A 16,873-nucleotide genomic window follows, 5' to 3' on the forward strand; every position below is an offset into this window, starting at 1 on the left:
AACAAGTTAAGTCATATGTTGGGGAAGGCGTGCATGCACGTATAATCATTAAAGCTATACGCAAAGCATTACAATAATGCATGACCAAAATATGACATGACTGAACATGTCGAAGCGCCAATCAGAGGAACAACAACGTGCTTTATTGGAAAAATGCACTGCCACAGCAATGTCCTCCAAACTTATTCATCAACAAAAAGATTTCTTTTCTAAAATAGTTGTGGACGCTGTCCTTTTCTTTGGTGGATCCAACGTCATACAAAAAATATAAAATCGCAATTTTAAATATAGAATTGGAATTCAAGGCTGAGCGTGACAATGCTGAAGTACGTATTGATAATGTTCAAGAGTATCAAAAAATTGTTGATGCTGAATGGCGTATTCTGTACAATAAACTAGCCAAGTACGGCCGACGCCTTTGTTGTGTTATCTAAACTACCAATTGGTGATGTTGGTACACAGCATTTTGCAGATCGTGAAATGTTCTGTTAGTGTGCCAGAAGAAGATTTGAAACGTACATTGAAAGCTTGTAGTGGTGTTGGTATGACTACAGCTAATGATATTAATTCAAGTGTTTTGGGTCAATGTGATTACTTTGAAGAACGTTAAGTTGGTGGTGAACATTTCAACATTTTCCAAGGTTTTATAGTGGGTTTGACATTAATTTTATTTTTATAGTTTATAATTATTTAAAGGTTGCGTTAATGCTAGAACATGTACATTGATTTTACGTGGCAGTGCCGAATAATTTTTGGAAGAAACTGAGCTTCGTTACATGATGCTATAATAATTGTGCGGGGTACAATTAAACATGATTCTGTTGTTGCTGGTAAGTCAAAATACAATTTGAAAAAAATTTCTAATCTTAAACTGTTAAGTAATATTATGAAAAGATTGTGTCCAACTACGGAAGAAAAAACTATAAAATTTGTGTCAGTGAAATGATAATTATTGCTTTTGGTTGTTAGTTTTGAGGCATCGTCTTCGAGTGCCTTCTGATGTTGTTGTTGTAGCAGTGCTTCGCCCCATCCAATAGGTCCGACCAATCACAAATTGTCATCAATGTCCTCCAACAGGAGTCCGAGGAAACTTGCTGTTTCAACAGGGGTGGACCGTGAAGAGAGGGGTGTTAGAGGAGTTGGTTCCACATTACAATTGAAGAGATGGTTGGTGTCATGTGGGGACACTTTGCTAGCAGGGACATTTTATATGTCGGGGTTGATTCTGGATAGGTAAGAGTTTAACCTGTTACAGTATCCAGATCAAAGTTGGACTAGAGTGACTAGCGTTTCCCTATGGGTATTGTTCTTTGAGTACTTAATTCACCGGGCAATTCCTGACATAGAGGTCCGACGCATGTTTATGGAGTTCACCAAGGACCTGCTTATGTTTTTTGGCTTCATACGGCTGTGTTCTCAGGTGCCGTATTTCCTCATAGTGCTTACGGGGGTGACTCCTTAAGACCCTGGGCGGTATTGGCTCATCAATCAGATGTCTGTTGGGATGCCCAGTGTTCGGCCGGGGTGCGTCTGCTCCTGGAGGTAGGTGGGCGCACCGGGGTCGATTTCAAGGGGAATATGCTTGTTGGAAATAAAAATAAGAGAAGACGAGATTTCTCGTTATAATGGATGTGATTTATTGGTTGAATATAAAAAATAACCTGGTTACAATATTACCTGAATATATTGGCAGGAAAAACGGCAGAGATCGTTGGCGGCAGATGTGAGCTGGTTGACGGCTAAAATCCAAGAGGCCGGTTGAATAGAAAACGACAACCCTTGACCCGCAAAATCCTCCGTTTTGGAGGAGAAAGGCACCCACACATCAACCCCGACATGCATATGCATGAGTACTGACAAAAGCACCCATACACGTGCATGTACATGCATGCACGTGCATGTGGCGGTGATGGTGTGGGTGGCTATAAGTTAAAGTCGAGTATCGAATCGCAGAGTTGCATTAGGGGGATCGCAATCAGATGCAGAAAAGTTAGGCATCCTGCCTAAACATGCCGCCCCCTTGCGATACGCAACTTCGTTTTTACCCCCACCGATCTCCGACCACTTAAAAGCAACGAGAAAAACATTTGCATTAAAACTAAACTTAATCTAAATCGCGTATTTCGCCAGCGTCGCGGGAGGCCGGGAGTCCTGCCCGACTTGCGCAGCATGCCACCTAAGCTAGGATGAAAGGAACGTTTATGATAAAGTAGACGTGAATATTTATTGCCATTTGATTATACATAATTCTTAAAATATATAGAATCCATAAAGTAATAGTGCTGGACGAAGAGGCCGAAGTCTCCGTTTCAAACTGGCAAAATTTTGGTTTCTCCTTTTGTTGGGCGGAGAGGCCGAGGTCTCCGTTCCAGATTTTTTTAGGTTTTCCAGGGCTGGACGAAGAGGCCGAGGTCTCCGTTCCAGCGTCTAACCTATCGTGTCGCTCTCGGGCGACTGCCTTTTTTTGTTGTAGGAGGTGTGGCATCTTATTGAGGTGCCAAGGCGAGTGGCCGTGAGGTTGGTTGGGTGATGATTATTAGTGCTGTCGGAATGGACGTGATTTCGAGCAGCTCATGCCTATTTAACAAAACCAGTAAAATTGCGGTGTGTGGGAGGTTGGAACGGACGTGATTCCAAGCCACCCGCGCAAAATTACTTGTTTTGGTGATAAGCGTGGGAGGTTGGAACGGACGTGATTCCAAGCAACCCACCCAAATCATTGCGTATTTAAGTTAGTCATTAGATATTTCATTATTACGTGTGAAAAAGGGTGTTATTTTAGTGACAAACGTATGTTATAATAGATGAATAAAGCGAGTTTAGGCGGACCGTAGAGGCCGACGAAGTTATGCATTTAATTTTGTGCGACAGCTCATGACGAATAGCGAAAATCGGAATTAAATTCGAAAATCCACCAACTGCATGTGCTGGTTGAAAAGTCTAGATGGTTTAAACTGAATATTAAATACAATTCCACCAAGCAGAATTGTATTATTTACCATTCCCTGACAAGCTGTTGCGAAGCTGTTCACGACGCGTTCTATCTGCACGTACCATTATGCTAAATGTTACGTGCCAATGTGCCACCCTGTCGCGTGTTTCTTTTTTTTTTTTGATAGAGCTGATGTGGTGAATTTGCAGCATGCGAATGTATATACATTATGTATTTTTGTCATGCTAACTGGCGCACTAGTGCCGTAGAAAAGTTAATTTGTTTTCATTTCGGGACTTGTTCATTGCGAGAGTTCGATTCTTGACTTTTGTCCCGAAGCCTTAATTCAGAAATATGACGATGTCAAAAACAAAAAACAACCAAAAAAACAACCTTCTTTGTTAAAAAAAAGTGGATAATTTTGTGAAGACGGTACCGGTACTAGTAACGATTTTTGATAATTTTCGGTTTTCAGTACGTGATTGCACATTTTGTGTAACACTAATACGTGCATATACCCAAATAGGCAGACATGCGTATATACATAAATGGTAGACTTGTAATAATTCTGTGTGTTGAATGGAAAATTCCTATGAATTGGCATAACGGGATTACATCCCACGATTTTGCCGGTCGGAGAAAAAGAACAAAAAAAAGGTAAGTATTTGAACTTTGGAAATTAGTTTCGATTGCTAATCATTATCTTTTCGTTATTTCATTTAGGCAGCGTAACTTTGTGAATTGTTTTTTTCTGTCGGTGAAGCAGCTACATTTTTCACTGCGTGTCGACATTGCTGCGGACACGAAAAACCCAAAAGGCTGCAGAAAAGACCCCATTCTTACTGGCTACCTAAACGCTTGAAAGGTATTTAACGTAAGTATATTGCAAGCGATATATTATTTCAGCAAATATTCTGGATGGTGATGATGATGATGACCATAGATTGCGTGTGGAGTTCCAGCGACGTGGTTGACCAGGTTGTTTTCGTGGAGGTGGTCGTGGTAATGATCGCGGTGGGCGTTATGACGACACGATGCAGGCAGTAAATTCTCAGTTACTAAAACTTAGAATTTAACTTGTGTTCTAGTGAGTTACTTATAAAACACAATTTGAGCAAAGCGCATTAGCAAATACGGTCGGAGGGGATTCGCTGGTGATAGCCAATACAGTGCTCTAAAATAATAGCGTTTAGTGCATCCAACACATCTGCTGCTAATTTTGATAATAAATTATAGATATTGAGATATTGTCAACGGCGGGCTCTAAATCATACGGCAAATGCCACGTCCCTGCTAGTACCACAGTTGGCGATTTGCTGTATATCATACATAAGCAATATGCAAAACGCTGGCCCGATGTTTGTTTATCTTAACTTCTATGCGCGCCCAGCTATCATTTTGGCGGAGCAGCAAATAAACCTATGTCACCAACCGTACATATTGCCGCTGCGTGCTACACCGTACATTATGCCAAAAGAATTTTAAAGACCATTTTTGTGCACCGGTTCTAAGATGCCACAATGCCTATACCAAATCTCTTCAAGACCTACAGCTACTATTGGGGGTTTACGGCTTATGTGTCATATCATGTAAATCATCCCTTATACACAAGTTCTTGCGTACTTCGAGTGTGGGGTTTCTTGGCGGCTTTTCGAATTAGGGAACTTTTCCATTCATATGGCGCTACGCAACTAACGTCCACCGGGCACGAAAGTACGACATATCCCAGTACCTGACGATAATCCTCTTACCAAGTTATTCAATTTGGTACATCGCCCAAACTATACATATGAAATTGGCTCCTGGGTGGCATTTTCTCTAATGACCCAATGTTTACCAGTATTGCTCTTTGCTATTGCTGGCGCTTATCAAATGACCATATGGGCTTGAGGCAAACGCCGTAATTACAAAAAGGAGTTTAAAGACGATCCCAAATGTCGCCATGCCATATATCCATTTTTGGGGTAAAAAATTTAAATATCAAAAGGGCAAAAAGTTTCGAAGGATGGTGAAAGAATTATTCCATTGCAATACTGCATATTTGTTAGAGCTAAACATTTGAACAATTTTAATCGTTATTGTCAGAGGTGTTAGAATTTCATCATAACTTGGTGTTTTAATGTTAGAGATAGAGAGATAGATATATAGAGAGGAAAGAGATAATAATAGAGAGGAAAGTCTGAGGAATTTCTTTGCATTTTAATAGTAGTGGACTGAATAATTTAAATTTTTAAATTTTATTAAAATATTTTATGGGATTTCTCCAGATGCTAGGTGAAATGTTTGAAGTTGATTGATTATTATAAATATTCCAACTTACTTTAACATATTCTTTATAAAAATTTAAGATAATTTTTTTTTGAATTTAAAAAATTTTAATTTTTCTGCTACTTCTTTTCCATAAAGAAATTTTACTTTATATTTTAGTGGGAAAAAAAAATTTTTTTTGAAAAAATTTATCCAAGGTTTAATACAATTGTTTTTTCTAAAAACCTAATTTTCTTTTATATCCTACTTAAAGAGCAAAAAAAAAAATCCTAAACTTTCGTTTTTGCTAATGGTTTAGCGTCCCTGAGGCCGCTCAATTGATTCTAAAAATGTATACTTATATATTTATAACTCCTTGTCGGTCTGGATGTAGTTTGCCGTTAATTTGCTGTTGCTGAAGATTTCCAACATTTATTCCACCTCTTTTGCTTATATTTGATCCGTCATTTTTATTCCAGCTTGCTTACGTTTTTATTTGATCCGTTATCCTTATTGCCTTTTTATTCCACTCCGCTTATGCGTTTACTTGATCAGTCATCCTTCGATTCTGATTTGCTCCAATTTTCATAACTGATGATTTTGGTTTTAATTTGTTCAGCTCCTGATGATGTTAGCAAAAAATTTTTTGAATCCTCTGTGTAGCGTAAAATATCTTCTTTCTTTGTATCTTGTTACGTTCAGGACTACTTTAGTTTGGCAGGATCTTTAGTCCTTTCTTTTCAAATTCTTGGCAGTTAGTGAGCTGATTGTGAGATGGCAGGATCTCTGTCCAGGCAAGATCTAGCGAATTTTGCTTATGAGCAAATTTTCAGCTAAGTTAAGATCAAGCTGGCAGGATCTTCTCCAGTCAGAACGTTTTAGCAGTTGTGCTGATTTTTGTTCTGAGCTGGCAGGATCGTCATGAAATATTCGTAATTGAAAGACGTTGCACGTTTGATTGTGCGACATTAAATCTCTGCTTTATTGAATAAATTATTGTCTTTTATACTAATTTACTTAACCTATACATTCATAAATATCTTAATACTAATAACTAAAAATAAGTACATAGGAAATGGGTTATGCATACATGTACGTTTGTATACAGTCATTGTATACATGTAGTTTTGTACAATTTGCAGCGTCAGCAGATCAGTTTGAATATTTTGGTATTTTCCCACAATTAGTTGAATGTTTGTATGTATATTACAATGGGTTGTGTGTTTATATGTATAATTTATTAACTGTGATATGTGTCTCATATTCGGCATTCCGTGCCGTCTGGGTTAGTTCAATAATTGTAATATTATTATTACTAAAATATATTTGAATTTGTTATGCGTAAAGCCGCAAGTATGTTACAGTAGGTGTGGCATATAATGATACAATACAGTGTGTGACGCATAATGCTACAACACCCCTTACTTGAAATAAGAAAAATTCGTCCGAGGCAAATGTTTGCATTTCTGTATTGCCTCCAGTACCATTATCCCTATCCAAAGATGTTTATCTTTATTGGCATGTCAGTTTAAGATATCATTTGGCAGCTTAAGCTGCAGTTACGAACGTACGTACAAAAAACGTGTCAGCTGACACGACCTATCTGATTAATGTGTAATGTAAACGAAAACTCACCGACGCTCAACGCACGTACAGAACGTAGATATCAAAACAATTTTAATTTTTTCCGTAAGAACATATCAGCTGATCGCTCTCTCACTAGACAGAGTTGCCTAGTAAACTTTTGCGCCTTAATTTTTCACCGTTTGCAGATTTTATTTAAAAACACCTAATTAAAGTTTAAATTTTGTGGAAATAATTCGAAATAATTAAGTAAAAGTTCAGATTATAAATATGTAATCTATTTGTATTTAGTTAATATTAATTCCAGCCTTTTACAGCAACAAAAATTAAAATAGAAAAAGGTGATGTTTCCATAATCATGCATTCAAACAAGTCAATGGTAATATTGTTTTCGTTGCCACTACGGGCATGCATTTCGCTCAACTGTGTGTACGTACGTTACACACGTCGGTGGGTAACTGCAGCTTTTTATGTAGCTTCAACATAACATCCCAGCAAAAATCTAGTGACTGAAAATGGCGACCAACAACAAAATATCCCACATTGTTCCACAATTGTTAGTATGACATAATGAGAAGGCCTAATTGAAATGTCCAATCCATATATGCTTGCCCTTTCTTACATGCAATGTACCCTCAAATACGTCACAAAAATTTTCTGCGAATCCGCCATTTGTTGTTTTCAGCTTGAAACCACAAGCGCAGAAACAGCAGAGTAATAAAAGTTGATTTACAAATAATTTCGGATATAATAAAAACTAAATTAAAATTAAGTGTTGTGTGCGCTACGGTATTTGCATTTTATATTAATAATACATTTATATTTTCCACAAAGGAACCAAAATCAAGTAAGTTGTAATGCTATATGGGAAAAGCCATTTTCTGGGAAATCTAAAATCATTTTCCCATATCGCTACACATCCATTCATTCATTTTCATTACTGGTGCTACAAAATTTGCATCGTTCAATCTGTTATATTGCAGTATTTGCTTTAATATAATTCGAATTAATAAAAAACTATTATTTACAGGATAACGAAAATGTTTCCCCATTATCGCCAGAGGTAATTTCGCGTCAGGCGACAATCAATATTGGCAGGATTGGACACGGTAAGTCCACTGTTGTGAAAGCTATTTCCGGAGTTCAAACGAAAAGCCATTTTGTATGCAATGCCATGACAGCAGCAGCAACAACCTATCTGCCAATGCCACAACAGTCGGGCTATCCACCACAACCTGGTCCACCTGGTTGCCCTCCACAACCTCAACATCCAGGCCATCCTCTAAAACAACCAAGTGCACCAGGTGGTTACATGGGTCAAATGATGTCACCAACACAACCTGGATAGGCGCCAATGCCCAGTCAGCCACCTATGCAGGGTCAACCACCAATACTCGGACGTCATGGTTATAATGTATGCTAATACAACTAATATATTTCAAATATTACTGATGATTATTTTTGTATTATTTTATTTAGCAACCACCTGCACCTGGTACTGATATATATCAATAGTACTGATATATATAATCATGCCTAATCCGATAAGCGTTATCGTTGAAAATCAAAATTGCGCTGGTGGTGCTTTTAATACTAATGAACAGGGTTTATTACCACCATTGGTGACCACAAAATATGTGGTACAAGATCAGGGTAACTCCTCGCCACGTTACGTTAGGTATTAATATACGAAATAAATTTTTTGTTTGGCAATTACATTGAACTTTCTCGTTTGCAGGCCTTTTTTTACTGCATACCTGCAACAGCTGATTTATTAAAAACAACAGCTTTGGCCTTTACACTTACCATCTCACCAATGGCACGCACGGTTGGGGTGAATATGAGCCACCCATTGTAAATTTTGGTGAAATGGGTCCAATTAGATGTAATCGTTGCAAGGCTAATATGCAATTTGTAGATGCTGGTCGTCGTTTCCAATGTCTAATGTGTAAAGTAACAACAGATGGTAAAAAAACTCTTTCACTTGTACTTGTGTTCATTGATCCATATTTTTTTTCAACCGTGAATAAAAAAAAAAATAAATGTTAGGCGCGATAACCTCCAAAGAGATCTAAGGCCGATCTTCTCTTCCAATTTGCGTCTGCAAGGCAGATGCGTTTTCACTGAGAGCTTTTCATGGCAGAAATACACCCGGAGCGCTTGCCAAACACTGCCGAGGGGCGACCCCGCTTAGAAAAATTTTCTTCTAATTGAAAAACCATATTTCTAAAATTTTTGATGTTTCTTTTCCCGGGGTTTGAACCCAGGGCATCCGGTATGGTAGGCGGAGCACGCTACCATCACACCACGGTGGCAACTGAATATTTCCAACATTTGGGCCACACAGGACAGCGTGTCGATAAATATGAACGCCCTGAACTTGTATTGGGTACATGAGTTTTTGTGTAAAAAATATTTGGGTACCGATAGCTCTCAAGGTAGAACCTCAACTCATATCCAACATCAATGCCTCGCATTCAATTGTGGACGCTGTACGCACTACATTGGGTTTACCCACTATGGACAAACATATTGTTGATTCCAGTGGTAGGGCCACAATTTCAAATGATGTGGCAACCATTATGGAACTATTGGATATTGTGCATCCAGCCGTAAAACTCTAGTCGACATCGCCAAATCTCAAAATGCTGAGGAAAGTTTTTTGTTATATTAGAATGTGTAGAATAAAAATGTTTCTCTTATCAGGTCGGCGATGGCACAACTTCAGCAGTACTTTAAGCATGTGAAATCTTAAAACAAGTTAAGTCATATGTTGGGGAAGGCGTGCATGCACGTATAATCATTAAAGCTATACGCAAAGCATTACAATAATGCATGACCAAAATATGACATGACTGAACATGTCGAAGCGCCAATCAGAGGAACAACAACGTGCTTTATTGGAAAAATGCACTGCCACAGCAATGTCCTCCAAACTTATTCATCAACAAAAAGATTTCTTTTCTAAAATAGTTGTGGACGCTGTACTTTTCTTTGGTGGATCCAACGTCATACAATTCGCAATTTTAAATATAGAATTGGAATTCAAGGCTGAGCGTGACAATGCTGAAGTACGTATTGATAATGTTCAAGAGTATCAAAAAATTGTTGATGCTGAATGGCGTATTCTGTACAATAAACTAGCCAAGTACGACCGACGCCTTTGTTGTGTTATCTAAACTACCAATTGGTGATGTTGGTACACAGCATTTTGCAGATCGTGAAATGTTCTGTTAGTGTGCCAGAAGAAGATTTGAAACGTACAATGAAAGCTTGTAGTGGTGTTGGTATGACTACAGCTAATGATATTAATTCAAGTGTTTTGGGTCAATGTGATTACTTTGAAGAACGTTAAGTTGGTGGTGAACATTTCAACATTTTCCAAGGTTTTATAGTGGGTTTGACATTAATTTTATTTTTATAGTTTATAATTATTTAAAGGTTGCGTTAATGCTAGAACATGTATATTGATTTTACGTGGCAGTGCCGAATAATTTTTGGAAGAAACTGAGCTTCGTTACATGATGCTATAATAATTGTGCGGCGTACAATTAAACATGATTCTCTTGTTGCTGGTAAGTCAAAATACAATTTGAAAAAAATTTCTAATCTTAAACTGTTAAGTAATATTATGAAGAGATTGTGTCCAACTACGAAAGAAAAAACTATAAAATTTGTGTCAGTGAAATGATAATTATTGCTTTTGGTTGTTAGTTTTGAGGCATCGTCTTCGAGTGCCTTCTGATGTTGTTGTTGTAGCAGTGCTTCGCCCCATCCAATAGGTCCGACCAATCACAAATTGTCATCAATGTCCTCCAACAGGAGTCCGAGGAAACTTGCTGTTTCAACAGGGGTGGACCGTGAAGAGAGGGGTGTTAGAGGAGTTGGTTCCACATTTCAATTGAAGAGATGGTTGGTGTCATGTGGGGACACTTTGCTAGCAGGGACATTTTGTATGTCGGGGTTGATTCTGGATAGGTAAGAGTTTAACCTGTTACAGTATCCAGATCAAAGTTGGACTAGAGTGACTAGCGTTTCCCTATGGGTATTGTTCTTTGAGTACTTAATTCACCCGGCAATTCCTGACATAGAGATCCGACGCATGTTTATGGAGTTCACCAAGGACCTGCTTATGTTTTTTGGCTTCATACGGCTGTGTTCTCAGGTGCCGTATTTCCTCATAGTGCTTACGGGGGTGACTCCTTAAGACCCTGGGCGGTATTGGCTCATCAATCAGATGTCTGTTGGGATGCCCAGTGTTCGGCCGGGGTGCGTCTGCTCCTGGAGGTAGGTGGGCGCACCGGGGTCGATTTCAAGGGGAATATGCTTGTTGGAAATAAAAATAAGAGAAGACGAGATTTCTCGTTATAATGGATGTGATTTATTGGTTGAATATAAAAAATAACCTGGTTACAATATTACCTGAATATATTGGCAGGAAAAACGGCAGAGATCGTTGGCGGCAGATGTGAGCTGGTTGACGGCTAAAATCCAAGAGGCCGGTTGAATAGAAAACGACAACCCTTGACCCGCAAAATCCTCCGTTTTGGAGGAGAAAGGCACCCACACATCAACCCCGACATGCATATGCATGAGTACTGACAAAAGCACCCACACACGTGCATGTACATGCATGCACGTGCATGTGGCGGTGATGGTGTGGGTGGCTACAAGTTAAAGTCAAGTATCGAATCGCAGAGTTGCAATAGGGGGATCGCAATCAGATGCAGAAAAGTTAGGCATCCTGCCTAAACATGCCGCCCCCTTGCGATACGCAACTTCGTTTTTACCCCCACCGATCTCCGACCACTGAAAAGCAACGAGAAAAACATTTGCATTAAAACTAAACTTAATCTAAATCGCGTATTTCGCCAGCGTCGCGGGAGGCCGGGAGTCCTGCCCGACTTGCGCAGCATGCCACCTAAGGTAGGATGAAAGGAACGTTTATGATAAAGTAGACGTGAATATTTATTGCCATTTGATTATACATAATTCTTAAAATATATAGAATCCATAAAGTAATAATGCTGGACGAAGAGGCCGAAGTCTCCGTTTCAAACTGGCAAAATTTTGGTTTCTCCTTTTGTTGGGCGGAGAGGCCGAGGTCTCCGTTCCAGATTTTTTTAGGTTTTCCTGGGCTGGACGAAGAGGCCGAGGTCTCCGTTCCAGCGTCTAACCTATCGTGTCGCTCTCGGGCGACTGCCTTTTTTTGTTGTAGGAGGTGTGGCATCTTATTGAGGTGCCAAGGCGAGTGGCCGTGAGGTTGGTTGGGTGATGATTATTAGTGCTGTCGGAATGGACGTGATTTCGAGCAGCTCATGCCTATTTAACAAAACCAGTAAAATTGCGGTGTGTGGGAGGTTGGAACGGACGTGATTCCAAGCCACCCGCGCAAAATTACTTGTTTTGGTGATAAGCGTGGGAGGTTGGAACGGACGTGATTCCAAGCAACCCACCCAAATCATTGCGTATTTAAGTTAGTCATTAGATATTTCATTATTGCGTGTGAAAAAGGGTGTTATTTTAGTGCCAAGCGTATGTTATAATAGATGAATAAAGCGAGTTTAGGCGGACCGTAGAGGCCGACGAAGTTATGCATTTAATTTTGTGCGACAGCTCATGACGAATAGCGAAAATCGGAATTAAATTCGAAAATCCACCAACTGCATGTGCTGGTTGAAAAGTCTAGATGGTTTAAACTGAATATTAAATACAATTCCACCAAGCAGAATTGTATTATTTACCATTCCCTGACAAGCTGTTGCGAAGCTGTTCACGACGCGTTCTATCTGCACGTACCATTATGCTAAATGTTACGTGCCAATGTGGCACCCTGTCGCGTGTTTCTTTTTTTTTTGATAGAGCTGATGTGGTGAATTTGCAGCATGCGAATGTATATACATTATGTATTTTTGTCATGCTAACTGGCGCACTAGTGCCGTAGAAAAGTTAATTTGTTTTCATTTCGGGACTTGTTCATTGCGAGAGTTCCATTCTTGACTTTTGTCCCGAAGCCTTAATTCAGAAATATGACGATGTCAAAAACAAAAAACAACCAAAAAAACAACCTTCTTTGTTAAAAAAAAGTGGATAATTTTGTGAAGAGGGTACCGGTACTAGTAACGATTTTTGATAATTTTCGGTTTTCGGTACGTGATTGCACATTTTGTGTAACACTAATACGTGCATATACCCAAATAGGCAGACATGCGTATATACATAAATGGTAGACTTGTAATAATTCTGTGTGTTGAATGGAAAATTCCTATGAATTGGCATAACGGGATTACATCTCACGATTTTGCCGGTCGGAGAAAAAGAACAAAAAAAAGGTAAGTATTTGAACTTTGGAAATTAGTTTCGATTGCTAATCATTATCTTTTCTTTATTTCATTTAGGCAGCGTAACTTTGTGAATTGTTTTTTTCTGTCGGTTAAGCAGCTAAATTTTTCACTGCGTGTCGACATTGCTGCGGACACGAAAAACCCAAAAGGCTGCAGAAAAGACCCCATTCTTACTGGCTACCTAAACGCTTGAAGGGTATTTAACGTAAGTATATTGCAAGCGATATATTATTTCAGCAAATATTCTGGATGGTGATGATGATGATGACCATAGATTGCGTGTGGAGTTCCAGCGACGTGGTTGACCAGGTTGTTTTCGTGGAGGTGGTCGTGGTAATGATCGCGGTGGGCGTTATGACGACACGATGCAGGCAGTAAATTCTCAGTTACAAAAACTTAGAATTTAACTTGTGTTCTAGTGAGTTACTTATAAAACACAATTTGAGCAAAGCGCATTAGCAAATACGGTCGGAGGGGATTCGCTGGTGATAGCCAATACAGTGCTCTAAAATAATAGCGTTTAGTGCATCCAACACATCTGCTGCTAATTTTGATAATAAATTATAGATATTGAGATATTGTCAACGGCGGGCTCTAAATCATACGGCAAATGCCACGTCCCTGCTAGTACCACAGTTGGCGATTTGCTGTATATCATACATAAGCAATATGCAAAACGCTGGCCCGATGTTTGTTTATCTTAACTTCTATGCGCGCCCAGCTATCATTTTGGCGGATCAGCAGATAAACCTATGTCACCAACCGTACATATTTCCGCTGCGTGCTACACCGTACATTATGCCAAAAGAATTTTAAAGACCATTTTTGTGCACCGGTTCTAAGATGCCACAATGCCTATACCAAATCTCTTCAAGACCTACAGCTACTATTGGGGGTTTACAGCTTATGTGTCATATCATGTAAATCATCCCTTATACACAAGTTCTTGCGTACTTCGAGTGTGGGGTTTCTTGGCGGCTTTGCGAATTAGGGAACTTTTCCATTCATATGGCGCTACGCAACTAACGTCCACCGGGCACGAAAGTACGACATATCCCAGTACCTGACGATAATCCTCTTACCAAGTTATTCAATTTGGTACATCGCCCAAACTATACATATGAAATTGGCTCCTGGGTGGCATTTTCTCTAATGACCCAATGTTTACCAGCATTGCTCTTTGCTATTGCTGGCGCTTATCAAATGTCCATATGGGCTTGAGGCAAACGCCGTAATTACAAAAAGGAGTTTAAAGACGATCCCAAATGTCGCCATGCCATATTTCCATTTTTGGGGTAAAAAATTTAAATATCAAAAGGGCAAAAAGTTTCGAAGGATGGTGAAAGAATTATTCCATTGCAATACTGCATATTTGTTAGAGCTAAACATTTGAACAATTTTAATCGTTATTGTCAGAGGTGTTAGAATTTCATCATAACTTGGTGTTTTAATGTTAGGAATAAAAATATAATTAAGGCATTTGTTTGTTTGCTGGTAATAAAATTTAGTGTTTTTTTTTTTTTTGTGAGGGGGGTGGCATGGTGGAGCTGTTTCTCTGCAAGGTATTGCCGCTAGTCTCATGGGTAGTTTACTGATTGGACTCGTCTACTACATAGTACGCTATACGGTTGATACACACACATGATTAGTAAGTCCGCCACAATGGCCTCTAGTCATATTTGGTGGCATAGCGGGACTCTTTGGTTCGTTATTGGATTCATTCCTCGGTGTAACGCTTCAATTCTCAGGCATTGACAAGGACGAAAAGATTGTCGAGTATCCGAACGGGCGTGTTCAACACATAAGCAGTTTACGTATTTTAGAAAATCATAGCGTAAATTTAATATCGAGTGTTATAACTGGTGTAACGAAGCCGTTGATTGCTTTAAAATTTTGGCCTTTAGATTAAACAAACTTGGGGAAGTGAAAATATCTAGCAAGTGGCCATTTAGTGAGACTGAATAGAACATACTCATGGGATTCATGGGTTTCGTCACCTAACATAAACTAAATTTTAATGGAGTGCGAATGCAAAATAACATTTTTATCCTTTTTATGCAGACTTCCTCACTTTATAGAGCTAGATGTATATGTAAAAACATGCGCTTAGTCCTTTATATAAATGCATACGCATTAAGTTTGGGTTTCGGTGCAATTGGCCACTTTGTGCGGCAGGGTTAGACTCTAGTCGACTTTAACTGGAATTTAAATTTGCACCGAAAAAAAACGCAAAATTAATCGCATACCAATATAAGATTCGTTATTGGTTAATGTTTTTCTCCTCGTTTTATTAATATGCTATTTAAACCCTTTTTTATTAAACGTGGCTATTAGTTGGCGGTTTTGTGTATCATCCTTCTTGTGGCTCCTCTCGCCACTACCAAATAAGGGAAAATTTGCGTCAGTCTGCTACTTCGCCCCACCAGAGGCAAGGGGTAGCAGATACTGCGTGAAGTAATATAATGAAATAATTACCCCTTTTTTTTGTTAGAACCTCGTTCAAGTCTAACTCTTCCCCCCACCAGCGGTAAGGGGTATCAGATACTGTTCGAGGTACGGGAGAGTTACGCCCTGTGATCTACTCTCCCGATTTCTACGACCTTTTGTAAGTATGGTGCTTCCCCCACCAGTGGTAAGGGGTACCAGATACTACTCAAGGTTAGGGAGCTTTTTCCCATTTCCAATTTCTACCTTCGGCGGGGAAAGCTTTTGCGCCCGGTTGTGCCCATTTTCCGGATAGTGTCAGTGCAACGCAATATTATTTGCCAAGGTAATGTTGGACAACTCGAATCCATCCCCCTTTTGAAGCCATGGCTACATTGTTTTTTTTAATTTTATTTATTTGGGTGAATAACCAGGGCGTTGGTTCGACGATGGAGAGCCTGGATGAGAGCGAGCGGGAGGAGTATGTGGTGGAGCGCATTGAGGCCAGGCGCACTCACAATGGGCGGACCGTGGGAGCCGGAGGAGAATTTGGCATGCCCGGTACTTATAGCAACATTTGAGGATTCACTAAAAGCGGAAAACGGTAAGACACGCTCACCTACGCCGCCCGTCAACTTGTTTATTTCCCTTTCTTTCCTTCTTCAGTCGAACAAAAAACGGATAATGCGTCGGGTTTCGACCGAGGACTAGAACCGTATGCCATATTAGGAGCAACAACATCACCCACGGGTGAACTGATGTTTCTCATCCAGTGGAAGGGGGTTCACGAGGATGAGCTAGTGCCGGCGGAGCGGGCCCATGTGGAGTGTCCGCAACTGGTGATCCAGATTTACCAGGATCATTTAACATGGCCGTAGGTCCCATTCACACAAAATTGCGCACACAAGCAACCCTACGTGAATATAAGATTTCGATGTCATTTAAGTTAATATGTAAAAAAAAATATGGATTTTGAGTACAAATTTTACAACCACTTATTTGAGGTAGCTGCTGTGCACATACAAATGTGCATACAAGTGAATAGATAAGATCTCGTTTTCCTTTAGTATGTAGGAAAGGGTATGTAAATTGAATTGTTCTTGAATGCCCCGCTACAGAATGTAGATTTAGGTTAGTATCTCTTGTTTCCAATAAAGTTAATACATATGTCGTGCCGAACGCGATGTATTTGAAAATAGATTATTTGGTTAATTATTTCAATATGTGTTGGCGAATTGAGGAGTGTTTGTAGAGTTAGCCCGGCCACAATAGAATTAACGGTCCCACCCTCTTTATCTTGGTTGTTGGTGTTTGTCTTGGCGCAAGTGTGGAAAGGGTGCAC

At 39.5% G+C, this 16,873-nt stretch overlaps 2 pseudogenes; both read left to right on the forward strand.

The window, feature by feature from the left end:
* Window positions 1-8,111, forward strand: part of LOC137238199 (uncharacterized) — a 48,479-nt pseudogene extending 40,368 nt beyond the window's left edge.
* Window positions 8,112-9,115: 1,004 nt separating this feature from the next.
* Window positions 9,116-14,406, forward strand: LOC137238206 (T-complex protein 1 subunit eta-like; annotated as a pseudogene).
* Window positions 14,407-16,873: the final 2,467 nt, after the last annotated feature.

This window comes from Eurosta solidaginis, chromosome 1 (assembly GCF_040869045.1).
Source record: "Eurosta solidaginis isolate ZX-2024a chromosome 1, ASM4086904v1, whole genome shotgun sequence".
NCBI lineage: Eukaryota > Metazoa > Arthropoda > Insecta > Diptera > Tephritidae > Eurosta > Eurosta solidaginis.